The following is a 27,641-nucleotide window of genomic DNA, read 5'->3' as shown; positions in this document are numbered from 1 at the left end:
CAAGCTGGTTGACACGCCACAGCTGCATCTTACTTTATGACAAATGGACTGTTTCATCACTTTTGCATCTGGGCATCTACTTCTTAATGGTCATTTCTAAAATATAGGTTAAGTTATTAAGAATGTTACTCTTGAATATATTATAACAAAACTCTTTAAGGATAATTATCTAAATTGTAGTGACCAGAAAGAACTCTCAAAGCACTTTTTTCCCCTTTGAGACAGGGTCTCATTCTGTCACTCAGGCTGAAGCATAGTGGCACCATCACACCTCACTGCAGCCTCAATCTCATGGGCTCAGGCGATCCTCCCACCTCAGCCTTCTGAGTAGCTGGGACCACAGGTGCATGCCACCATGGCCAGGAAATTTTTAAAATTATTATTTGCAGAGACAGGGTCTCACTACATTGCCCAGGCTAGTCTTGAACTCCTGCACTCAAGCAATCCTCCCACCTCAGCCTCCCAAAGTGCTGGGATTACAGGTATGAGCCACCATGCCCAGCCTCAAAGCACTTCTTGAGCAACCTTCTCATAAAAAACATTATTAACAGAGCTGAGACTGAGGTGGGAGAGATCGAAAACTGGTTATTTGCCCCACAGGACCAGAACTCTTTAGTCCTCAATTCTTGTCACCCAGTGGGACCTTGCAACTCCTGAGTGCCATTTACAGATTGGAAAAAAAAAAGAAATATATGGGAGCCCTAATATAGTACATTCTGAATGCAACAAATTGCTTATTTATTATAAACAATTATCATTAATTGTTATAAGCAATTATTATTTTTGTTTATTGTCAACTTTCCCCCTATAACTAGAAAGTAAACCACAGAAGGGGTTTTTGTTTTTATTTACTGGTTGTTGTTTTTTTTCTTTTGAGACGGGAGTCTCACTCTGTTGCCCAAGCTGGAGTGCAGTGACGAGATCACAGCTCACTGCAACCACTGCCTCCCACGTTCAAGCAATCCAACTGCCTGCCTAGCAGTTGGGACTATAGGCGCGCTCTACCACGCCTGGCTAATTTTTGTATTTTTAGTAGAGACAGGGATTCACCATGTTGGTCAGGCTGGTCTTGAACTCCTGACCTCAGGTGATCCGCCCACCTCAGCCTCCCAAAGTGCTGGAATTACAGGCGTGAGCTGCCACACTCAGCCTATGGGTATTTTTCAAGCACCTAAAACAATGAATTCCATGCTATAAGCGTTCATAGGGATTTACTGAAATGATTAATAAACAGATGAATTTTTTAAACTTAAATTGATGAAATATTTAACCTTCCAGTACTATTTACTTATTTATTTATTTTTGAGACAGGGTCTCACTCTGTCGCCTAGGCTGGAGTGTTGTGATGTAATCTCGGCTCACTGCAACCTCTGCCTCCCAAGTTCAAGCGATTCTCCTGTCAGCCTCCCGAGTAGCTGGGATTACAGGCACATGCCACCATGTCTGGCTAATTTTTGTATTTTTAGTAGAGACAAGGTTTCACCATGTTCGCCAGGCTGGTCTGAAATTTCTGGCTTCAAGGGATCCACCTGCCTCAGCTTCCCAAAGTGCTGGGATTACAGGAATGAGCAACCATGCCCAGCCTACCTTCTAGTATTTTAAAATGTCACTACCCATGTAGTGTTCATCCTAAGAGCTCCAGTTTCAAAAGATATTCATATTATTACCACTTCCACTCTTACTACCATGGTCCAAGCCACAATATTTTGCATACACATTAGTATAATGGTTCCCTGTCTGATCTCCCAGCCTCTCTCTTGCTCACCTCAACAAGTCAGTGAGATTAGCCATTTTCAAAAGAAAGTCAGATCATGTCATTCTTCCAATCAAATCCTCCAATTGAGTCCAGCTCAGTAGTCTAAAAGCCAAACTCCTTACAAAGGCCCATAAAGACCATGATCTGCTATCCCCCACCCCATCTCTCTGACCTCATCTACCACTGTCTCCCTTATTCATCCCATTCAAGCCATACCAGCCTCTTTCCTTTCCTTAAACTTATCAAGCACCTTCTCACTTCAGGGTCTCAGGACTTGTTTTTCCCTCTGCCAGTAACAAAAGATCTCTCTCTCTCTCTCTGGCTTATTTCTCGTCTTCCTTTAGGACTTTGTTTTTATAAGTCATCTCATCAAAGAAATCTGCCCTAGTGTCCTGGGCAAGCCCAAAATAGCTGTCTTAGTTTTCCTTATCTGGCAAAGAATTTGTAAGGAATAGTAAATTATGAATTTGGGAGATGGTAATCTTCAAACATACCATCAATTTTTAGATGTTTCTTTGTGTCTAAACATCTGTAGAGCTACACTGTTCCTTTTAAAAGATTCTTAAGTGTTCCTGACTTCAAAGCAATAATGAAGATGTATCTATCACAGTGTGGTTTTTTTAAACTGTTTTGTTTTTAAATCATCTGTACCATAACTCTAGAACAGAGTGGTAGAAGATTTGAATTAAAAGAGTACCATTAAAAAACAAAAACCAGCAAAATAAATGGCATTCCCTTTCCTCCCACTTCGTTAGGGATTTCTGTTTGGGATTACCGTACGGTTCCAGGTAATCTCAGGAAGTTTAACTGCTTCAAATTTATCTGTTACCTTTAGGTATCAAGACCACCAGGAAAGAATCAAAAGAACTCACTAACTCTTAACATGACTAAACTAGCTATGACATGGTAGGATGTTTAAACTTAATTATTTTTTCTTTACATAAACAAACTCCCCCTAGGCTAAGCCCTCCTCTGCCTTTTAAACATTCTATGGCTGGCAAACTTCAGGGTCTTAAGAGAGATAGCCAGGGGACAGAGAAAACAGCAAGTCTGACTCAGTGATCACATTTAACAGTCTCCGAAAACCAAAACAAAGATACAGTTCTGGCAAGAGTTCTCTAGAATTGCTGCAGAACTGACTTATCCACATACCTTTCATCTGAACAATCTATTTTCACTTACTTTAAGGTACATAAAGCATTTGTTATGTGCCTATCAGACCTTAGGTATAAAAATAAACCAAAAGTACAATGGAAACAATTAGCAGGGGTTCCAAAAGTTGGATGATGAAATTTAATGTTCAAATCTGCTTTGTTTGGAAAGTTGGAGAGAACCCTTGAATATTTTTGTACCGAAATGCTCCCACTCATTTAGAAATCAGACTTTTAGCAAGTTCAACCACTTGAAAGCTAGTAATATTAAAAACTTTTATTGAGCAACTTCTATGTGCCCCATATTTACCTTAGTTAATTCTCAGAATTTCCCAATCAAAAAGGTTAAAGCACACGGTGGTTACCTAACTTGTCTAAAATCAGAGATAGCCTCAGGATTCCAAATCCCAGTTTGTCTTGTTCACTATTATAACCTGCAGTAAACTGGAATACAGTTATTAATGACAAATCCCATATTTGTGCCAAAGGAATAACATGTAAATCCAGACTGTTTATGTAAAAATTTGCTTAAAGCCAGGCATGGTGACCCGCAACAAGAATCCCAGTTACTTGGGAGGCTGAGGCAGGAGGATTCTTTGAGCCCACGAGTTAGAGTCCCGCTTGGATGATGTACCTAGACCTTGTCTCTTTAAAAAAAAAAATTATTAAAAAAAAAAAAACTTTGCTCCATTCTTGCTTCAGACAAGAGGACAAATGAAGAGGATTCACTGCTATACATTAAGAGTAAACCTGTGGCATTAGGGGATTATTAAGGGCATTAAGGGGTGAATCCAAAGAATGTGCCACACTTAGGTCTAAAAGAATTGAGTAAAAATAAGGTGGCCGGAGCAAAGCACAATAATTGGTTTTCAAATCACCTTTAAATGACTGATTGTTATTCCATACACTTAAGAAAAGTCAGGGAAAAAATGTCAGGGTTCGATGGGGTGGCCACACAGGTGTTCATCAAAAGTTTCTGCACTGGCCGGATGTGGTGGCTCAGGCCTGTAATCCCAGCACTTTGGGAGGCCGAGGCGGGTGGATCACGAGTTCAGGAGATTGAGGCCATCCTGGATAACATGGTGAAACCCTGTCTCTACTAAAAATACAAAAAATTAGCCAGGCGTGGTGGCACGCACCTGTAGTCCCATCTACTGAGGAGGCTGAGGCAGGAGAATCACTTGAACCTGGGAGGCGGAGGTTGCAGTGAGCCGAGATGGTGCCACTGCACTCTAGCATGGGTGACGGAGTGAGACTCCGTCTCAAAAAAAAAAAAAAAAAGTTTCTACACTTTTCTGACGATCTGAAATATTTTTCTCTCTCATCTATCTACATACATACACATGTATATGTTAAATTTTCTTTAAAGTAATTTTTAAAATTTACAATAAAATTATTAGTTTTATTAATTTTCCTAATTTTCTTTTTCTAAAAAATCCTCTCATGTGGAACACATTCTTGACATTATCAGATAACACTAATTGGCTTTAGTTCTTCATACTCAATAGCATCTGATTTTGTAAGTGTCATTAATGAGAAAATATTGTGTAGGAATATTTTCTTTCTGAATCGTAAGCTTACTTGGTTATTATTAGATTGAACTACTGCCTATCACACAGTAAAAGTAATATACCCACTGTATTTTAAAATGAAAATCAAGGTAATTCTTTATCAGGACACATTACCCAGGAAATGTAGCCTTATTATACTAATGTCCTAAGTTATTTGGAAAAAGTGAAAATTCCTTAGAACAAATTATCCCCATGATTAAAAAACATGCCATTTAAACATCAATACAACTTACTTATTTACACAGAGAAACAGACTGATCAATTTAAAGTTTCCCAAAGGATGGGTCAGGCACCATGGCTCACACCTGTAATCCCAGCACTTTGGGAGGCCGAGGTGGGCAGATCACCTGAGGTCAGGAGTTGGAGACCAGCTGATAAACATGGCGAAACCTGTCTCTACTAAAAATACAAAATTAGCCGGGTGTGGTGGTGCATGCCTGTACTCCTAGCTACTTGGGAGGCTGAGGCAGGAGAATTGCTTGAACCCAGGGGGCAGAAGTTGCAGTGAGTCAAGATTACACCACTGCACTCCAGCCTGGACAACAAGACCAAAACTCCATCTCAAAAAATAAAATTAAAATCAAAATAAATAAAGTTTCCCAAAGTACTAAATACATATGCTAGTCTTCTAAGTATTTGTGATCTGGAAATTATCAGCAAAAAACAACATTCTTTTAAAAAAACACATACCACTTGGTTGAGTTTATGGTGCTAAAGAAAAAAAAAATCTCCCTCACAGTCTCCATTGCACTGATGGTTAATAAAGATAAAGGAAATGAAAGGACAGGAAAGAGAGGACACGCGTTCTCAAGATACCAATTATAAACAATGCAACTTTATTTTTTTTAAGCCTTAGGATTTTAGTGTTCCTTTCTCAGTAACAAAGACTTCATGTGCAGACCTAGAATTAGGAACATATAAAGATAATGGGATGGTCTGCATGGTTTTGAAATCAATGTTGGGGGTTATCACCTGTGGCATTTGCTTGTTTTGTTTTGTATTTTAAGGAAATGCAGATCACAGAGCATATAGATATGTATTGTTTCTTGAAACTTTATCATACACACACAGTCTCTCTATATTCAGTTTGTCTCATCTTTCTCTCCTTTCCTTCCTTCCTCTTGAATACTCACAAACAGTATGAATAATGCATATTTAAATACTTGTGGTTTGTATAAAAACATGCTATACACATTCCAGGCCATGACATAAAATGCATTTTTTTTAGTAAAAAACAGTATTACATCTTAACATTGTGATTCGATTTAGAGCATCAAGGTAAAAACTTTCAGAGTGGAGGACTCTCCAAGATGGCTGACTACATGAAGCCAGGAGAAACAGCTCCCACCAAGGGACTGGGACATCAGGAAGATTCGTGCACTCCTAGCAAACCTGCAGAGGGAAGGCATTAAGATCAGAAGGAAGAAAGATAACAGGGCACAGCTGAAGTGGGAGGAAGCTGGGAACCCTACACAGGGCTACCAGGCACCAGGACTAGTTCCTGGCCCCCAATGATTCCTGCAGAAGGGGTGAGTTGAACAGGCAAGGAACAACCTGCTCTCACCAGGGGCCTCTGGAATCCCAGCAGGAAGAGACCCCTCCGCCACCACGGACACTTGAGTTGGCAGGGACAGCTACTTAGAGAAGTGGTAGTAGCAGAACTCCAGCCTGTGCCAAGTCTAGAGGGTTTGGTGCTGGAGCCTCTGTAGTGGAACACGGCCAGGGATGCCCATTCCCCTAGAATTGACTGGCTCCCATAGGAGATTTTAGCCCTAGCGAAACTGTCAGATCTGAACTTTGCAGAGCCAGTCTTGTCCATGAAACAGGGCCAGTTTGACCTGAACACCCTTCAATCAGCTGGCCTCTCCCAGGGTCCCACCCTGGCCACGCCTGCATGCACTGCAGCCCCCAGGTACCTGTGTGTGCCAGTAGGAATCTTGCCTTCCCTTCCCAGCCAGGGCGTCTGCACCCTGCCATGCCTCTGCTGCCATGAGTGCACCCCCGTCCCCTATCCCCCACCATACCACCACTGTCATAGGAGCACTGGCAGCAATGAGACCACCAGCCCCTGCCGCCGACACTCCTGCCTGCCCAAAACTAAGCATGGAGAACAGCAGACTGCCCCCATCAGTGCCCCATTCTATTCCTTGCAGGGACCCCCTGCCCTCCTCCAGCCATGCTGCCGCCCAGCTGCTGCAAATGTCTGCATGGAGGCTGGCACCCTGGTGCTGGCTAGCACCTTGCCACAGTCCACACGTGTCCACACTGCCACTGCTGTTGGCACGTGCAAATGAGTACAAGGACCAAGCCTGCTGCTATCACCCTATGAAGTGCTTTGGCTGGCACTTGCCCGTTGGAGTGTGGTAACCAGTGTTCCTGGAGCACTGGAATTTAATATCCGGCCAAACCCAGCTTCATAAATGAAGGAGAAATAAGATCATTTTCAAACAAACAAATGCTGAAGGAATTTGTTACCACCAGACCTGCTTTACAAGAGCTGCTGAAAGAAGTACTAAATATGGAAAGGAAAGACCCTTACCAGTCACTACCAAAACAAACTGAAGTACACAGACCAGTGACACTACAGAGCAACCACACAAACAAGTCAGCATAACAAGTTAACATCATGATGACAGGATCAAACTCACACATATCAATACTAACCTGCAATGTTAATAGGCTAACTACCCCAATTAAAAGGCACAGAGTGGCAAACTGGATAAAGCAACAAGACCCAATGGTATGCTGTCTTCAAGAGACCCATCTCACATGCAATGACACCCATGGACTCAAAGGAGTGGAGAAAAATCTACCAGGGAAATGGAAAACAGAAAAAGCAGGGGTTGCAATCCTAATTTCAGACAAAACAAACCTTAAACCAACAAAGATCAAAAAAGACAAGGGCATTACATAATGGTAAAAGGTTCAATTCAACAAGAAGACCTAACTATCCTAAATATATATACACCCAACACAGAAGCACCCAGATTCATAAAGCAAGTTCTTAAGAGATCTTCAAAGAGACTTAGACCCCCATGCAATAAGTGTGAGGCTTTAACACCCCACTGACAGTATTAGACAGACCTTTAAGGAAGAATATTAACAAAGATATTCAGGACCTGAACTCAACACTGGACCAAATGAACCTGATATGCATCTACAGAACTCTCCACCCTAAAACAGAGTATACATTCTTCTTATCGCCACACGGCACATACTCTAAAATCAACTACACAATTGAACATAATCCTCCGCAAATGCAAAAGAAGCAAAATCATACCAACCACCTTTCTGCACCACAACATAATAAAAATAGAACTCAAGACTAAGAAAATTGCTCAAAACCTTAGTTACATGGAAATTAACCTGCTCCTTAATAACTTTTGGGTAAACAAAATGAAATTAAAGCAGAAGTCAAGAAATTATTTGAAACTAATGAGGGCAAAGATACAACCAGAATCTCAGACACAGCTAAGGCAGCGTGAAGAGGGAAATTTATAGCACTAAATGCTCACATAAAAAAGTCAGAAAGACCTTAAATAAACAACCTAAAATTACAACTAAAAGAACTAGGGAAGCAAGAGCAAACCAACTCCAAAGCTAGCAGAAAACAAGAAATAACCAAAATCAGAGCTGAACCAAAGTAGACTGAGACACAAGAAACCATTCAAAAGATCAACACACCCAGGAGTTGGCTTTTTGAAAAAAATTAATAGACTGCTAGCTAGACTAATGAAAGAAGAGAGAAGATACAAATAAACACAATGAGAAATGACAAAGACAATGTTACTACTGACCCCACAAATATAAAAATAACCATCACAGAGTACTATGAACACCTCTATGCACACAAACTAGAAAATCTAGGAGAAATGAATAAAAGAAGAGCTGGTACCATCTGTACTGAAACTATCCCAAAAAAACTGAGGAGGGACTCCTCCTTAACTCATTCTATGAGGTGAGCATCATCCTGATACCAAAACCTGGCAGAGACACACACATACACACAAAGAAAACTTCAGCCAATATCCTTGATAAACATAGATGCAAAAATCCTCAACACAATACAAGCAAGCCAAATCCAGCAGCACACCAAAAAGTGAATCCCCTACAGTCAAGTAGGCTTTATCCCTGGGATGCAAGTTTGGTTCAACACACATAAATTAATAAATGTGATTCATCACATAAACAGAACTAAAGATAAAAACCACATGATCAATTCAATAGATGCAGAAAAGGCTCTCAATAAAATTCAGTACCTCTTCACGTTAAAAACTCTCAACAAGGCTGGGTGCGGTGGCTCACGCCTATAATCCCAGCACTTTGGGAGGCCAAGGCAGGTGGGTCACGAGGTCAGGAGATCGAGACCATGCTGGCTAACACAGTGAAACCCCGTCTCTACTAAAAATACAAAAAATTAGCCAGGCACGGTGGTGGGCACCTGTAGTCCCAGCTAATCGGGAGGCTGAGGCAGGAGAATGGTGTGAATCAAGGAGGCGGAGCTTGCAGTGACCCAAGATCACGCCACTGCACTCCAGCCTGGGCGCAAGAGCAAGACTCCATCTCAAAAAAAAAAAAAAAAAACAAAACTCTCAACAAACTAGACACTGAAGGAACATACCTCAAAATAATAAGAGCTATCTATGACAAACCCACAGCCAACATCATACTGAATGGGCAAAAGCTGGAAGCATTCCCCTTAAAAACCAGCACAAAACAAGGATGCCCTCTTGCCACCACTTCTATTCAACATAGTATTGGAAGTCCTGGCCAGAGCAATTGGGCAAGAGAAAGAAATAAAGGGCATTCAAATAGGAGGTGAGGAAGTCAAACTATCCTTGTTTGCAGACAACATAATTCTGTATCTAGAAAACGCTAGTCTCAGCCTAAAAGCTCCTAGATCTGATAAACAACTTCAGCAGCTTCAGGATACAAAATCAATGTACTAAAATCACTAGCATTCCTATACACCAACAGCCATGCTAAGAGCCAAATCAGGAATACAATCCTGTTCACAATTGCCACAAAAAAAATAAAATACCTAGGAATACAGCTAACCAGGAGAGTAAAAGAGCTCTACAACAAGAATTACAAAACACTGCTCAAAGAAATCAGAGATGACACAAACAAATGGGAAAACATTCCGTGCTCATGGATAGGAAGAATCAATATCGTTAAAATGGCCACACTGCCCAAAGCAATTTATCAACGACCAACGACATTCTTTACAGAACTAGAAAAAATTTTTTTTTAATTTATACAGAACCACCACCACAAAAAAAGCCCAAATATCCAATGTAATCCTAAGAAAAAAGAACAAAGCAGGAGCCATCATGCTACCTGACTTCAAATTACACCATAGGGCTACAGTAACCCAAACAGCAGGTACTGGTACAAAAACGGGCATACAGACCAATGGAACAGAAGAGAAACCAAAAAAATATGGCCGCACAACTACAACCACCTGGTCTTCAACAAACTTGACAAAAACAAACAATGGGAAAAGGACTCCCTAATCAACAAATGGTGCTGGGATAACTGGATAGCCATATGCAGAAGACTGAAACTGGATCCCTTTCCGACAGCATCTACAAAAATCAACTCAAGAGGGATTAAAAACTTAAATATAAAACCCCGAACTATAAAAACCCTGGAAGACAACCTAGGCAATACCATTCTGGACATAGGAACTGGCAAAGATTTCATGATGAAGATGCCAAAAGCAATTGCGACAAAAGTAAAAACTGACATATGGGATCTAATTACATTAAAGGGCTTCTGCCCAGCAAAAAAAAAAAAAAAAAAAATTAATAATAGAGGAAAAGAGACAACCTACAGAACGAGAGAAAATATTTGCAAACTCTGCATCTGACAAAGCTGTAATATCCAGCATCTATAAGGAACTTAAACATATTTTCAAGAGAAAAACAACCCCCATTAAAAAGTGGGCAAAGGACACGTACCGACACTTCTCAAAAGAAGACATAAATGTGGCCAACAAGCATATGAAAAAAAGCTCATTATCACTGATCACTAAAAAAATGCAAATCAAAACCACAATGAGATACCATCTCACATCAGTCAGAATGACTATTATTAAGAAGTCAAGAAATAACGTGTGGCAAGGTTACAGACAAAAGGGAATGCTTATATACAGTTGGTGGGAGTGTAAATTAGCTCAACCATTGTGGAATGCAGTGTGGTGATTCCTCAAAGAGCTAAAAACAGAACTACCATTCAATCCAGCAATCCCATTACCAGGTATACACCCAAAGGAATATAAATCGTTCTGTCATAAAGACATACGCACATATATGATCACTGCAACACTATTCACAATAGCAAAGACATAGAATCAACCTAAATGCCCTTTAATGGTAGACTGGATAATGAAAATGTGGTACATATACAACATGGAATACTAAACTGTCATAAAAAAGAACAAGATCATGTCCTTTGCAGAAACAAAAGGTGAAGCTGGAGGCCATTATCCTAAGCAAACTAACACAGGAACAGAAAACCAAATACCCCATGTTCTCGCTTATAAGTGAGAGCTAAATGATGAGTACACATGGACACAAAGAGGGGAACAACAGACACTGTGGCTTACCAGAGGGTGGAGGGTGGGAGGAGGGAGAGAAGCAGAAAAAAATAACTATTGGGTACTAGGCTTAGTACTTGCATGATGAAATCATCTGTACAACAAACCCCGTAACACAAGTTAACCAATATAACAAACTTGCACACGTATCCCTGAACTTAAAAAAATAAAACTTCCAGAGTGAGTTTTCTTCTATGTCTTCAACATTACGCATAAGAGATGCATACAAATGTAAACGTCATCAGAGTCTGTGATTTTACTGTTTTTCATGAATTTTAATGCAATACACAAAATATTCACTATGAAGAGCAGCTTGGTACTAAAGCAGGTTTGCCTTTTATATGATCCCAGGGAACCGACATACGTGAATACCAAAAGACCTCAGTATTTGATAGCCTCTTCTTGAAGATGGTATCTTCATATCTGTGTGCCCCAGAGACTGCCACCCAGTCCATTAACTTCCTCAGAAGTGGATGCAATTTGTATAAAACACACCTTGGCCCCCTTATTTTCTAGGCAATAATCCATAACTTCAAAAATAGAAGTCAATGAAAACCAGTTAAAACTTTTTTTTTTTTGAGACGGAGTTTTGTTCTTGTTGCCAAGGCTGGAGTGCAAGGGCACTATCCGCCTCCCGGGTTCAAGCGATTCTCCTGCCTCAGCCTCCCAAGTAGCTGGGATTACAGGCATGCACCACGACACCCGGCTACTTTTGTATTTTTAGTAGAGATGGGGTTTCTCCATGTTGGTCAGGCCAGTCTCGAACTCCAGACCTCAGGTGATCCACCTGCCTCAGCCTCCCAAAGTGCTGGGATTACAGGCATGAGCCACTGCGCTTGGCCTACAACTGTTTTTTGTTTTTTTTTTTTTAAGACAGGGTTTCACTTTGTCAACTAGGCTGGAGGGCAGTGGCGCCATCTCTGCTCACTGCAGCCTCGACTTCCTGGTTTCAAGTGATCCTCTTGCCTCAGCCCCCAAAGTAGCTGGGACTACAGGCATATGCCACCACGTCCAGCTAATTATATTTTTTCTATGTTTTCACAGAGACAGGGTTTCACCATGTTGCCCAGGCTAATGTCAAACTCCTGAGCTCAAGCAATCTGCCACCTCGGCCTCCCAAAGTGCTAGGATTACAGGCGTGAGCCCTTTGGCCAAAAAAATAGCTACAATTAAAAAAAAAAAAATCTGCCTTTATCTGTCAGAAGGAAAACACTATCTTCATTTGTCAGTAGTTCTGGTAGGCTCTAAATATTTTTCAGCAGTGTACAGGATATAGAGACAATTTTTCCCACAACTAAACTCTAAGGTAATTTCTCATAAGTGGGAATTGTACAAAAGACAATGAAAGAAGGAATCGCCAACGTCTTCAACCAGTTTCCAACAAATTGAGAAGTAGAACTCATGTCTCATGAAGAGGTCTTCAATAAATCCATATCTCAAAGCACTCAAGACAAGCTATACCTGTTTTCTCTGAACTACTGCTGTGAAATACTGTTTCTTGTGAAATCCACACAACTTTTAGTTAAGATAAGCCAAATGAATTCAGTGGTCCTCCCTAACTTGTGCCTCCTTCCTTATACAGAAAAAAGTGCTTAATATTTTATATATAAATGCAATATAGGAAAAAAAAGTGCTAAGAAGAAGGGCAAAAAAGACAAACCCTATAAATTTGCCATATTACAACATATTTTTAGAGTGGGGGGAAAATACCTGTGAAATCATTTTATATTTTACAGGTAAAGAAAATGAAGCAGCTTATGAGCAAGGAAAGAACTCAAATTCGCAAGATAAATGTTTTTTCCCCCCAGAATTACACATTCCAACAAATTTATAGGACATTTCAGCTTAATACATGTATAACATATGTGTATTATATATGAATCAGAACCGACAGCAATGCCGAACAGTTTAAATAAATGCATGAATTATGAGTTAAAGGAAATTAGAAATGGCCTATGTGCCCTTTAGGAATGGCAGAATTCCAGTAAGAAATCTGTTTCCTTGGTGTGGCTCTTTAGGACAGTCTAGGGTCAGTGGATCACTGCTCTGGCCTCACACACCATTTCTTATCTAGATGATTAGTTAGATTCACCATTGGCAAATGCCCCTAAAGATAAAAAAAAAAAAAAAAAATGTACAGGTTGAGTATCCCTTATCCAAAATGCTTGAAACTAGAAGTGTTTCGAATTTCACATTTTTTTTCAGATTTTGGAATATCTGCATATACATAATGAGATATCTTGGGAATGAGACCAAGTCTAAACATGAAACTCATTTACACTTCATATATACCTTATACATATAACCTGAAAGTAATTTTATACAACATTTTAAATAATTTTGCCCATGAAACAAAGTTTGTATATACACTGAACCATCAGAAAGCAAAGGTGTTGCTATCTCAGCCACCGATGTGGACAATCTGTAGTTGTTTAGCACCATCATCATTCTGCACACAGAAAAGGTTAACTACAGCTGTGAGGGCTTGGGAGGGTCTTTTTTCCCTTGTGAAGGATGAATAGGCTGTGTGTTGTGTGCCTGTGTTTTCACTGTAGCCCATGACATGAGGTCAGATGTGAAATTTTCAGTGTAGCATCATGTTGGTGCTCAAAAAGTTTTGAATTTTGGAGCATTTCAGATTTCAAATTTTTGGATTAGGGATGCTAAGTCTATATATGCCAACACTGTTTTCAAAAATGGACTACTGCTCATTTGAAAACTGATTCACTAAAAAGTTTGTATAAGAAGCATGAATCTTAAAAGTGGCAGAATAGAAGAATATGTAACATCAACTGCTTTTATGCAAAAATCCATTTTATACAGCTAGTACTGGATTAAAACAAAAAAATTATAAAGAAATAACAGTTCTCACATTAAAAGTTATATGCTAGGAAAGGTCAGATGGACATAAGGACAAAAAGTATAGTATACTCAATGTTGACAATTTAATATTTAAACAGAACACAGATCACTTTTAATTTCATGGATATTTACCTTACATCAAGCACATCTCTAGCACCCAGCCCACACTCAGACAGTCTACAAGAGCATGTGCGTGGAAGGGCACTTAATCTATTCACTTTTGGCTAGGCGCGGTGGCTCACGCCTGTAATCCCAGCACTTTGGGAGGCCGAGGCAGGTGGATCACCTGAGGTCCGGAGTTCAAGACCAGCCTGACCAACATGGAGAAACCCCGTCTCTACTAAAAATACAAAATTAGCCGGACGTGGTGGCGCATGCCTGTAATCCCAGCTACTCAGGAGGCTGAGGCGGGAGAATGGCTTGAACCCGGGAGGCGGAGGTTGCTGTGAGCCGAGATCACGCCATTGCACGACGGCCTGGGCAACAAGAGCGAAACTCCGTCTCAAAAAAAAAAATCTACTCACTTTTACAAAAATATAGCTGCCTATTTAGTCTTAAAGGCCCAAGTGAATAAAATAACATTATTATGAAGTACTGTTTTGGAAGTATAGAAAAACCTGTAGGACAGACTTGTGCTAAAGTAATAATTAACGAGATGTGGTTTACGAATAAATACTCCAGCTTAATTGACATCATAGAAACTATGGGAGTTTGTCTTTACGATTTCTTCTTGCCCAAACCAAGTTGGATATTTCCCGGGTTAAATAACAGTTCTTGTTTATTTCTCCTAGATATCACACCTTTTGCCGTGTGTGGGGATGGGGGTGGGGCGGTCAAACTAAAAATACATAAACCAATATAAAATGTAAACTGGTAGAGAGGCTTAAGATCTACTGTTTACTCTAGGGAGAGCACAGATTCAAACTTTAAAAAAAAAAAAAAAAGAACTCAATGACTTTCCTGATACAGAAAGGGAAAATTTTACTTGTTTTTCAACCTACCATTAGAGGGAACAAAAGATTAAAAATGTTGCTTTCAGGGTAATGTGTGTGCATACCCTCTCTTCCACATGTATTTGTCTTTGTTTCTCCCTCTCAAGGGGTGGGTGTGGGTGTGTGTATGTCTGTGAGAGAGAGACAGCAAGAGAGAGCGAGGGATGTTTTTCCCTTCCTCCCTCAGTCTCGGTCACTCTATATCCCCTCTCCTTTTATGTCAGCCTGTCTCTCACACTCAGTAACTCATTTCTAAGCACTGATATTCAGAAACAAAGCATTTTATCAGGTTGTAGTCTGAAGTAAAGTGAATTACAAAAATAGTCACAAAGTGAGAAAAAGAATCAGAAATTATTTAATCATCTGTTGAAAATAGAAAAAATTAAAGCCAGAAACTTTCAGCTTTCCTTAAACTACCTAAACACATAAACATGCCATACACAAAATCTTAATAAACATAGTAGGTTCAATCTAATAGATTCACTTACAGAATTTTAAGCTAAATGCATCAGGACAGAAAAAACATTAAAAGTCAGTTTAATTAAGTAGTTAGCACTGGCTTTGGAGTCATAGCTCTGAATTTATATCCCAACACTGCTATCACTAACTGTACAATCTTGGGCAGGTTACCTGCTCTTGGTCTATCTTTTAATCTCTAAAATGAAACTAATAAGTTTGTTGTGAGGATGACACAGATAATTCTTGTAAAACATTTAGCATGGTGGCACATATTGAGGGCTTCACATTCTATCTGAAACATCAGGTGCAGTGAACATCTATTATTCTTTTTGTCTGCTTGAACTTCTCCTGCCATATGATTTCAGAAGGTAAAACACTGGTTCCACAGCTTGGAGTTCTTGAGAACTCCACCCACCTTTTTCTTTTTTCTTTTTTTTTTTTTTTTTTTTGAGGCAGAGTCCCACTCTGTTGCCGAGGCTGGAGTGCAGCGGTGTGATCTAGCTCACTGCAACCTCCGCCTCCCAGGTTCAAACGATTCTCCTGCCTCAACCTCCTAGGTAGCTGGGATTACAGGCACACACCAACACACTTGGCTAATTTTTGTATTTTTAGTAGAGATGGGGTTTCGCCATGTTGGCCAGGCTGGTCTAGAACTCCTGACCTCAGGTGATCCACCCACCTCAGCCTCTCAAAGTGCTGGGATTAAAGGCATGACCACTGCACCTGGCCATCCACCCATCTTATAATTGCAGAAGGTTAAACACTTTCCCACATCTCCCATACATCTAGGATACATGTTTTGCCAAACACACATGTGCATCCCAGAGTAGCAAACTAGTGAGCAGAAGCAGAGAGCAGAAGGAGCTCATTCTCACACTAATGGTGGAGCAGTTTCAGCAAGGTCAAGTCTAGGGCAGAGGTGGCAGCATTTAGAGTCATCCAGAGCCAGCAGTGTTGCTGGGACAGGCTGTGGCATCCGTCTGTCTCTAGATGGTACCGGCATCCTCATGGGAATTATGCAATGTGATTTGGAGCATTGTTTCTGGTTGCTTAGGCCTGAATCTGGTTCTCCAATCCTCAAAACAATTTGATAAGCCACTGAGCTCTACCCAATTTCCTTTTAAAACACATTTGATTTGGTTTTTACTAACCAAAAATTCTGATTGACATCATGCAGGGGCGAAATCTATTCTCACCTGCCTCACCCACACAGAAAGAAAAGCAATTTTCCATCTCTCCAAAGAAACTCAAAAAGTATTGTTTGCTTTTAACCAATGGATTTATCCTGGGAAGTCTTGGAATTTTATTTTCATAAATTATGGATAATTATTTTCTTAATTTAGAAAGTAAGAAATATCTAGGCAGATTTAGATTTATTTCAAAGGAACACTGTCAAGGAGAAGTGATATCACAGGAAAACAACTCTATCCAAGGAGTAGCTTTCATTGAGGTAACAAATGATTCCACCATGCCTAAAACCAACCTATGCATTCCCAACAGTTTTCTTCCCAGCAGGAGCTTTACACTTGAGGAGCCCCACCCCCAAGGGTCATTTTTAGGTCAAAAAGTTTTTAATTATTATCAGAAAACCATATATATTCCTCTTTTGTTTTAAAACATAACAGTAAAATATCTGAATAGCAGAACTATTCAATTCTCTGTTAAAATAGTGCATAGTAAGTCAGTGCCTCATTGTCATAGGCTAATGTACACTCCTCATCCTCTGCCAGATTTCTCTGCAGGTCTATTTTACAGTTCAGTAAAGCTTTTTCCAGTGTTCAGATGTTACAGCTCAAATCTGTTAATTTTATTACTCATCAGTATAAATGGTGATACAAGGTTTGTGGGGAGGCTGAAGCTTGGGGACTAGTTTCCCTAGTCTCAGCAGCCAGTTACCATATATATGAACAAAATCAAGCATAGTTTTTTTTTTAAAAAGGTGATTGTTGACTGCCAACCTAAAAAAAAAAAAGAGTTTAAAACAGCAAATCTTTTCAGATTAAAATTTAGGAAAAAAGAAAGAAGAATTTGGAAAGGTATATTGTTGTTAATGTACATCCAGTGTATTAAAAAGTCAAAAAAAAAAACAAAACCCCAAACTTTGCCAGAGATTTGGGGGCAGGGGGAGAAGTCACAGAATTTCAAGGTTCATGCTCATGCATTAGAGCTACATTACACCCTACAAGTAGCTGAGGCCTTGAGAGTTGAGCAACTTACCCAAGGAACTTATCTTCTGATTCCTAGCTGAGTGATGTCATTAAGACATCTTCCTTTTGCCCTTCAAAATAAAGTTAACTGAAATAAAGTTAACTGAATACCATATGGCATGATTCCTGAATTTAAAATAACAAGAAAATACTAAATCCAAAGCAAGTGATTTCAACTGTTTGTATTCTTTTTAACATAAAGTTCTGATTTATAATTCATAAATACTCTAGACCTATCAGTACAGAAAAAGTCATCAAGGTAAGTAAAAACTTTTTATAGTGTCTACAAGTTCATTTCTAGGTAATGCCCAGGATGTGTTATAAAGTAAAATCATTTTTGCATATGTGCCAAGAGCTATTTCCTAACCATCAATTATAATCTACAAGTTGTTATTTACTGCATGCCCTCAGAACATACACCTAAACACCATGAATTTAAGTGTATGCCACTCAACAAAAAAAATTCCTTTCTGGTCACAATCCACCCACCTTATAAAGATACCACAATCCCTTAGGAAAAAGTTCTTCTGCATTTGATTCTTATACTAAATGTAGTATGAGCTTTCTACTCAAGGGAATAAAAGGAAAAAGTTCATACAAAATCCAGGTCTTCTTTCTTAAATGAGGCTTGTGCAAATAAGTCTTACAAACTAGCTATATTTGTGTCTTATGAGAAGCCTAGAAGAAGCAGAGCTAAAAAGGTCCTAAGGCTAGCTCTGAATTACTACCCCGTTATAAAGAGTAATTTATGCTATGAAATAACAGTAACAGTCAAAATATTCCCCTCCCCCGCCGAAAAGAGATGAGCTAACAGACTCCTATTAAAATAAGGTGCAAGAACAAAAAGTACATGAAACCCAAAAGAGAACAGGGAGGGAGGGTGTGTATAAAGAGATAAAAGGTTTACAGCAAGGAAGGCAAACCTAAGACACATGTACTGCTATTTCTCCTCCTTCAAAATTGGCAGACACAGGTAACAGGTGACAGCTCTGTGGAGTCTGGCAAAGGCTTCAGAAACCTCTGTTACAAAGCAATGGGAGCTGTCAGATTAAATATAACACTGTCATCCCTGGTTGAGACTGACTGAACAAAAACTGCAGAGAAAACTCATTAAGGAGATAAGGAGTATAGAGAAAAACAGTAACAATAATAACAGCCAATATTTACTGAGGTATTTTTTGTTTTTAGGTTACATACATTGTTCATTTAATCCTCAAAACTAACTTCCTAACTACTAACACTGTGCCCATTTTATAGATGGAAGGAAACGAGATTTACAGAATTTTCAATAACCAACTAGCCAAAGTCATATATATAGTAAGAAATGGGGTCTCTAACACGGATATGAGCAGTTTACCACTCCTTTGTGATGGATCATAGAACTCAACGACTGACCTAATCCTCTCTTCATCTCCATGTAAATCCACCAGTTCAGAGTTTTTTTAAAACAAAATTTTAATTAAGTAATATCACGTTTCTAATTGAAACTGTGGGAAATATAATGAATATACCAAAACTGATATTTTTATTGCTTTTATAATTAACAGTTTGATGAACACTTTCTACACAGACTTCTGTACATTTTTATTCCATTTATAAAACATTATCAATGGAATTCTGGGTCAAAGAGTGTGCACACATTCAGCCGGAACATTTGATTTTATCACTACTGAAATGATGAAGAGATGATGGTCCCTTTAGGAAAACAACTGTGTCTTATTCTCCCTTGTATCCAAAACATCTAGTACATGAGCAAGTATTCATTGACTGCTTAATGAATGATGGAGGTTTCCCTTCCCTTAGCACACAGTCTCTGAGGGGACAGCAGGTTCCCAAATGAGAAGACAAATGACGCCAAATATCAAATTTATTGATGGGCTGCATAAAACCCTCCTTAGGGAGAAAAAAGCACAAGTACTGGCACTGCCATTCAAAGTATCTCCATATGTTTAAAAGAGTTGGATACCTTATAGCATATTTAAAGAATACAGTATTTTAGTAGATATGTAACACTGAAAGATACTACTTCTCCCAGTTTATTATCTAAATGGCACACTGTCCATGGAGATAATTTCAGAACATGTTCGAAGAGCTTCAAAGGGCTAAATATTTTAAATACTAGCTAGATTTTTCATTTTACATTGATTTTTATTCACAGGTACTAATGTTATTATAGCAGGTATCCCATAAAGATGAAAAACAGATTCACTATAAGACAATGTGCAGGGTATTGAGCTAGCACTTTAGATGTATTAATTTAATGTTCACTACATTCCATGCTAGGTATTATTATCTCTGTTTCACAGGCAAAGAAACAGAAGATAAAGAAACTTGCTTATTTCTTTGAACCAACACATTCTGGCCACATGCCTAATCACTACACAGTATTGACTCCAAGTAACAAGCAAAAGCAAATACAGTTTCCGGCACAGCTTTCAGTGGACATTCAAGATAAAGGGTACAATGACAATATGCTTGCCAGAAAATAGGGTGTTCAATCAATTTGGATGGATGATTTATTCATTTAGTAAATAATTATTTATCTATCATGGGCCAAGAACTGTATCAGAATATGTGAGTATTTTTCAAACCTTGAAAACAGTTTAGGGAAGAAAGAGGCAGATCTTGTAATATAGATATCTAGTGTACAGAGACAGATGTAACAGAGACAGAAAAAAATAGAATTATTCACAAGTGTCAAGACACAGAAGGAGTAATTAACTCTACCTAGGGCACTCAGAGAAGTTGCACAGAAAGGAAACAGCTCAATTGCAACTTGAATAACAGACTTTTAATGTCTCTGGCTATAAGTTTCTCTCCCAAAATCATTCTCCACAGATGGGTCAGGTTATCACTATGAAAAGTGCTGCAGCAGTAGAAGCACAGAATATGGCTTAGGACAGCTGGCATCACATGAGGTACGCTGGGGAGAGAAAGAAGGGGCTAGAGATTGCCACAGATCTGCAGAATCAAACCCCTGCCAACACAATAGAAGTCAGTGACAAAGAAGTCCATTTATCACACCTAATTTTATAGCTAACATGGCTATTAAAACTGCCTTTGTTTGGCATACCTGTAAATTACCAATAAATTCTTAATCAAATAAACCTAAATTTAAAAACAACAACAAAGGAATGAGGGCTGGGAGGGGAAAGGTGGATGTAAAGCATCACTGACTCTTCTTGAGACCTTGCTTTAAAAAGTTATAGGAGTTTTTAGAAGTATAAAGCCTATAAGGATGAGGAGAATTGGGAAAGACACAACAGCAAATTAGAGTCATCAACAACATTCTGGAAGCTAGAAAAGGAAAAGAATAACCTATCAAGACCAAGAAAGTTGAAACCTAAACCTGACAGGGAAAAGCCATCAGGAAGCAAGCTGATAAAGACAGAAAGTAGAATAATGGTTGCCAAGAGCTAGGGAAGGGGAAATGGGGAGTTACTGCTTAATGGGTGCTGAGTCTCAGCTGGAGATGATGAAAAAGTTCTGGAGATGAATAGTGGTGATTATTGCACACTAATGTACTTAATACCATGGAACTGTATACTTTAAAATGGTTGTAGCAGTAAATTTTGTTATTATATTTTACCACAATTTAACAAAAAAAGCAGCAGCAAGTTGACGCATGCTGGAAAGATTTAGGTATTGTAGGGTCAGTGAAGACAAAACACAGGATGGGGCTGGAAACCATATATGACTGGCTGAAAATTCTTATAAGTGGCCTCCCCCTGAAAACCAATCTTCTCCCTATCCCTGATAAGAGTCTGGAGATGCATCGCTGGAGAGGGTGAATGAGAGACCCCAATCTTAGGAACACAAGTCACAACTGAAGCAAGACAAAATGTCTTACTGAAAAAGAGGAGAATTATGTGAAATTCTGCTCAGGATGCAGAAGACTATCTCCCAGGAGAAAATGGAGATGACAGATTACTTAATATGTCCAACCATATTAAGAGCTGTTTCAGATTTGTTAAATAATTGTAAATGAATTAACAACAAGAAAAAAATTTTAAACTGGGATAATTATCTGGAAAAACAAAATATAATTAGTGAATTTTGTGACTCAGTTGTGAAAAATATTTGTGTAGTCTTAATAAACACTAAACTATCCCCAAAATCTGATATCCTATAAAGATGAGAAAAAGGGAAGTATGTATAAATACTTGTGGGCAGTAGAGAGATTAAGATAACTAATCTTCATCCTTCTTAGATGGAAGTCAGTAGCTACTATCTAAAATGAAAACCCAACAAAAAGCAGAATAACTGACTTAGAAAAATGAAGACAAATATCAGAACAAATAATTAAAAGAACTGAAACTGACTGCCTTGTAAAGATTGGTAATTGGAGGTGAAGAGAGATGGGGAACTGTTTTCATAAGCCTTGTAATACAATTTGACTTTTTAAACTACACATGTACAAATATCACTTTAATTTTAAAATAAATACAAATTTAATTTAGAAAGGTAACCAGAAGATTTTGTTTAAAAGATCTAAAATTGTCTACAGAGTATACATTTTTTCCAATTATCATTATTAATTTCTGTTAATTCTTAGGACTTTCAGTAATAGTGAGGCCAATCATAATAAATGCCTTTCTTGTAGTACAATTCATTAACTGGTATGTCATTCACTACAGAAATACTTTGGGAATGTAGCAATTCTAAAGCCTAACTGTTTAAAACCACTCCTTAAATGCCGTATTTTCTCTCTTTCTCCCTAAGAACAGATATTTGGATATATTTTATATAAGCTTACATTATTTGCAACTCTTGGGTCAAATCCAAATTTTGACATTTTGAATGACTAGCATTTGTAAACACCAGTGACAGCGGAGTTGATTCAAGTCTGAATGTCAAATGATACAAATGGATAGAATGAAAGGCTACCTCACGGAAAAATACACACAGTAATAAATATGCAAAGAAAACAGTAAACAATCTTATTATCTTATCTGCAAGAACTGCAGCAACTTTTTTTTTGTTGCCCAGGCTGGAGTGCAATGGCGCGATCTCGGCTCACCACAACCTCCGCCTCCTGGGTTCAAGCAATTCTCCCGCCTCAGCCTCCTGAGTAGCTGGGATTACAGGCATGTGCCACCACACCCGGCTAATTTTGTATTTTTAGTAGAGAACAGGGTTTCTCCATGTTGGTCAGGCTGGTCTTGAACTTGCGACCTAAGGTGATCCGCCCGCCTGGGCCTCCCAAAGTGCTGGGATTACAGGTGTGAGCCACCGGGCCTAGCTGCAACTTTTTAAGTGCCATTCTTGTAGGCACAAATTCATCAACTAAATATAATCTAATTAACATACTTCTACACAGCGAAAACCAAGAACCTCATCCAGAAAATGAAAATGCTTAAAAACACAAGATTAAAACCATGAGATTAAAACTACATCAGTCTATTAAATTTTTAAAAAATTAATGACGTTCTTTTCATATAAAGATAAAAGCTATGAGGCCTTGGTTTCCTTTCCCAGCAGTACTAATGGGCTATGTTGATCTACAACACAGAGTTGCTGGATTTCATGTGTCAACTATAAAAAAAATTTGCAAATAATTAAACAACTATTACAAAAGCTTAAAAACATTAAAATAATATTTGTCTTATTATTTACATTGCACACCCATATAACAGGACAGAAATATAGTCAGAGATACAGCAACCAAAAAAAATGCCAAGTATTTACACTGAGTGCCTATTATGTGTCGGAACATGACAGAAAGAAATGCATACTCCTCCTGCACTCAAGGAGTTTGAAACTGACTAGTGTAGGAGAGGGGGTAAGAAGTATGCTGCAGTAGGGCTGTGTCTTAGTGTGTTTTTTGCTGCTTATTACAGAATACCTAAAACTGAGCAATTTATAAGATATGAAATTTATTTCTTACAGCTATGGAAGCAGAGAAGCCCAAGGTCGAGGGACCGCATTTGGTGAGAACCTTCTTGGCTGGTGGGGTCTCTCTGCAGAGTCCTGAGGCAGCAGAGGGCATCACATGGTGGGGCTGAGCATGCTAGCTCAGGTCTCTCTTCCTCTTCTTATAAAGCTACCAGTCCTATTCCCGTGATAACCCATTAATCCATTAATCCATGAATGTATTAATCTACTCATGAGGGCAGAGCCCTCATGACCTAACCACTTCTTAAAGGCTTTTCCTCTCAATATTGCCACATTGAGGATTATGTTTCAACATGAGTTTTGGAGGGGACAAATATTCAAACCATAGCAGGCTGCCAATATTAAGACATTAAAACAATTCATGAACAATACAAAACAGAGAAATAACTAAGAACTAAACTACGAAATTGTACATTTAGAGAAGGGGAAGATAATAGAGGGCTTGAAAGACGACGCCGAACTGGGTCTAAAAGAACTTTCAAATGCTATAAAAACATTTGAAAAGATAAGGGATATTAGAGAGAATGAGTACTCTCTCTCTCTGGATTTTGCTATATATTTAAATAATACGTATCAGTTAAACGAGAAAAGAAAAGGAAAGAAAAAAAGAGAATACATATCAGTACTTCCCAAATTTATCTGCCTAACTGTATTTGCGATACTATTCTAAAATACTGGATAAATTCAAGAGACTACTAAAAGTAATTATAGCTTATGAAGGATCCAGGATCAAACCAATTAAGTGGTATAGGACCCAATTAAAACAAAATCAAATATAGTCTTTGGGGATACAGGGAAAAAAAAAAACACAAAAACAAACCCCAACCAGACTTCTGGAACTCTTATTAACATTAAGACAATAAACTAAATTTTGAAACAATTCCCAGAAGTGTTAATGCTCAAAGTGACTCTTCCCCATGAACAGAAATTTTGCAATATAAGCATGTCTTGCAAGCCAACTCAAATAGTGTTCGGGTAAAAATAAAAAACATCTGAAGACAACTTTACTGTCTCATAATTTTTTAAAGCACTAGGAGAAATTTTTAGGTTAGTATAAAAACATTAAAGAAAACATGAAAATAAAAATAAGAGAAGAAAAACTAATGAAACACTTCTGGAAGAAGAAATGGTGGTCAGTGGTGGATTCCAATCAACCGAAGGTGAAAAAAACAGAAAAAAGACAAGGAATTCATGTGCAGAAACATTCTTGGAATCTACATTGGAAACTAATCATACAAAGTAATCATCACAAAATGAGGTCCAGTCTACTGGTTAAAAGCATAAAGAGGTTTTATGACATTTTTCCACACAAACTCAATGTAGACTTTCCTCCACTACAAACACACAAAAGGTTTGTGTTGGTGCAATTTACTATGCCTATTCTCAGCCCTAGGATATTTTTGTACCTAACCTCAAATTGGAAATGAGATGCTATCTGTCCTCAAAATGTTGAGTTATTGGCAGAAACATAGTTCCATGTCTAATAGAACTTATACGCTGTACTACAAGTTTTTTAAGCGGTATTCTTTTTTAGATGTAAGACCACCTATATAGTTAAAATAATAAATCAAAACTTGTGGAACACATTATTTGCTGATGTAATAAAGCAAAAATTTTCCCTAGTATGAGAATACCACCTTAGTGCTTATTTACCCTATTGCTAAACAGATTCTTATTATGTATATCCTTTATTTTATCGAATTAGTATTTCAAGGTTAGCTACACAGTGAATCCTACTATTCCACCACTGTAAAAGCAGAGAAATGTTCCACAGAACTATATTCCCAAAACATTAAGCCAAAAGTTGACTGCTACAAAAGAAAGTTCACACTTCCCGTTGCTTCCATTTCCTCATTTGCTAATATTAGGTACCATGTGATATTCAGTTTTTAGAAACAAAAACTGGAAATTAGAAGAGGCCAGGTACATTGGCTCACACCTGTTATCCCAGCACTTTGGGAGGCCAAGGTGGGAGGATCACTAGAGGCCAGAAGTTTGAGATCAGCCAAAGCAATATACTGAGACTCCATCTCTACAAATACAGTACAATACAATACAATACAAATTAGCCTAGCATGGTGGCATGCACCTGTAGTCAGTTCCTGCTACTAAGGGAGGCTGAGGTGGGAAGATCGCTTGAGCCTAGGGGTTTGAGGCTGCACTAAGCTGTGATCACACCACTGTACTTCACCCTAGGTGACAGAATGAGACCCTGTCTATGGGGGATTAGGCTTCTATCACCAGATGCACAACTGTAAGCAACTTAAAAAGTGGGGAACTGGAAATAGTTGTCCATTTATTTCCATCAGGTTGTAATTCTACTTTGAGGAAGAAGGAAAAGTTATTTGTGTTTTTAAAGTTATCATAATGCATATTTTATGTTTAAAGCGGACATTAAATAAAAAGAACATTATTACATTATAATAATCTATGAGAAAAAATGTATTTTTTATAATGGGATGCAACTGTTAACATAGCAGACTTAGGTTATTTTCCCTCTATAATATATATAAATGTTTCTTGACTTGTGACAGGATTACATCCCAATAAATCAATTGTGACACCAAAAAATCAAAGGTAGAACCATTGTAAATCAGGGATCATCTGTACTTTGTTTTATTTGGTCTTCTTAAGTAAACTCTCACTTCAGTCTCCTGGTTCTATGCTTTAAATTCCCTTAAAAACTTTTTATTTATTTTTTTTAGATGGAGTCTCACTCTGTCACCCAGGCTGGAGTGTACTGGCATGATCTTGGCTCACTGCAACCTCCACCTCCTGGGTTCAAGCAATTCACCTGCCTCAGCTTCCCGAGTAGCTGGGATTACAGGTGCCTGCCACCACACTGCATTCATTTCCCTCATATTTATAATTACCAGGCTGTATCTATTAATTTGCTTGCTGCTTGTCTCACTCATCAGAATGAAAGCTCCAACAGAACAGAGATATGTCTCCTGTTCTCTGCTGAATACTTAGCACCTTAAAAACTGTCAGGTACATAGGCATGCAATAAACATTTTGTGTTTTAGGAGAGACGGGGTTTCACCATGTTGGACAGGCTGGTCTCAAATTCCTAACCTCAACTGATACACCCACCTCGGCTTCCCAAAGTGCTGGGATTACAAGCATGAGTCACCACGCCCAGCCAAATTTTAAAAATCTGTAAAAGCAATTTAATACTAATTTTCATTTGGGATTTAAAAAATAAAAGCACTGGTGTTCTCATTTCTATAAAATGGCTAAACTCTGCACCCCAGGGGTGATGTAGGGCATGAGAACCTACCCTTCCACTCTGCTTTCTTCTCTGAGCCATCATTCCCCATCTTACTCCTAGCACTGAAGAGGTAAATGCAAAGACACTATTCCACAACTTCAGCAGTTCCTACCAACTACTGCCCAAACTCCTCTCCACAGCCCAAAAGAATCTCCATTACCATCACGTAGAAGCTCGTGGTCTCTGGTGATAGACGGATGCACAAAGGAGGGTTGCTAATGCTCCTCTTCACACACCACACACAAGAGGCGACTGCATCACTTACTGGCAGCCATGCAATGGGGACTGTCAGTAGTAGGCAGAATTCTAAGATCCAAAATCCCTGCTCCATGATGTATATACCCTGTAAAATCTCTAGGACTATGAATATGATGGGATTTTACCTTCATGATCAGGCTAACTTTAAGAAAATGGGATTATCCGGCTGGATAATCCTGAACTAACCTCAAAAATCCTTCAAACGTGGATCTAGAAGACAGAAGTCAGAGAGACTGGTCGGTGAGAGATTAGACAAAAAGGATATTCTCCATAGCTGGCTTTCAAAATGGAGGGGGGGCATATGGCAAAGAATAAAGGCAGCATCTATAAGCTGAGACTGGCTCCCAGCTGACAGCCAACAAAGAAACAAGACGTCAGTCCTACAGCTGCAAGGAACTCAGTTCTGCCAATAATCTGAATGAGCTTAGAAATGGATTCTTTGCCAGAGCCTATAGACAAGAAATCATCCCAGCTGACACCTCGATTTCAACCTTGTGATATCCTGAGCAGAGAATCTAGCCACACTGTATCCAGATTTTTGATGTATAGAACTGTAGGGTGCCACTGAATTTATGGTAATTTGTTATGTAGCAAAATTAATAAGGGACTCCTTGGAGG

At 38.8% G+C, this 27,641-nt stretch overlaps 1 protein-coding gene across 6 annotated transcripts in view; it reads right to left on the bottom strand.

The window, feature by feature from the left end:
* Positions 1 to 27,641, bottom strand: part of FRS2 (fibroblast growth factor receptor substrate 2) — a 110,273-nt gene that overhangs the window by 50,179 nt on the left and 32,453 nt on the right. For 3 of the 6 annotated variants that reach the window (XM_055235925.2, XM_055235922.2, XM_055235924.2), the window contains one exon: positions 1 to 96. The exons of 1 other annotated variant lie outside the window; for it this stretch is intronic. The gene's annotated coding sequence lies outside the window, so the exon portion shown is untranslated. Of the gene's footprint in view, positions 97 to 5,722; positions 5,871 to 27,641 lie in introns of all 6 variants that reach the window. 2 more of the 6 variants (XM_063614222.1, XM_055235926.2) reach the window with 1 other exon arrangement.

The sequence above is a fragment of the Symphalangus syndactylus genome, chromosome 13, assembly GCF_028878055.3.
Source record: "Symphalangus syndactylus isolate Jambi chromosome 13, NHGRI_mSymSyn1-v2.1_pri, whole genome shotgun sequence".
Lineage (NCBI taxonomy): Eukaryota > Metazoa > Chordata > Mammalia > Primates > Hylobatidae > Symphalangus > Symphalangus syndactylus.
This window is presented reverse-complemented; position numbering and strand designations above follow the sequence as displayed.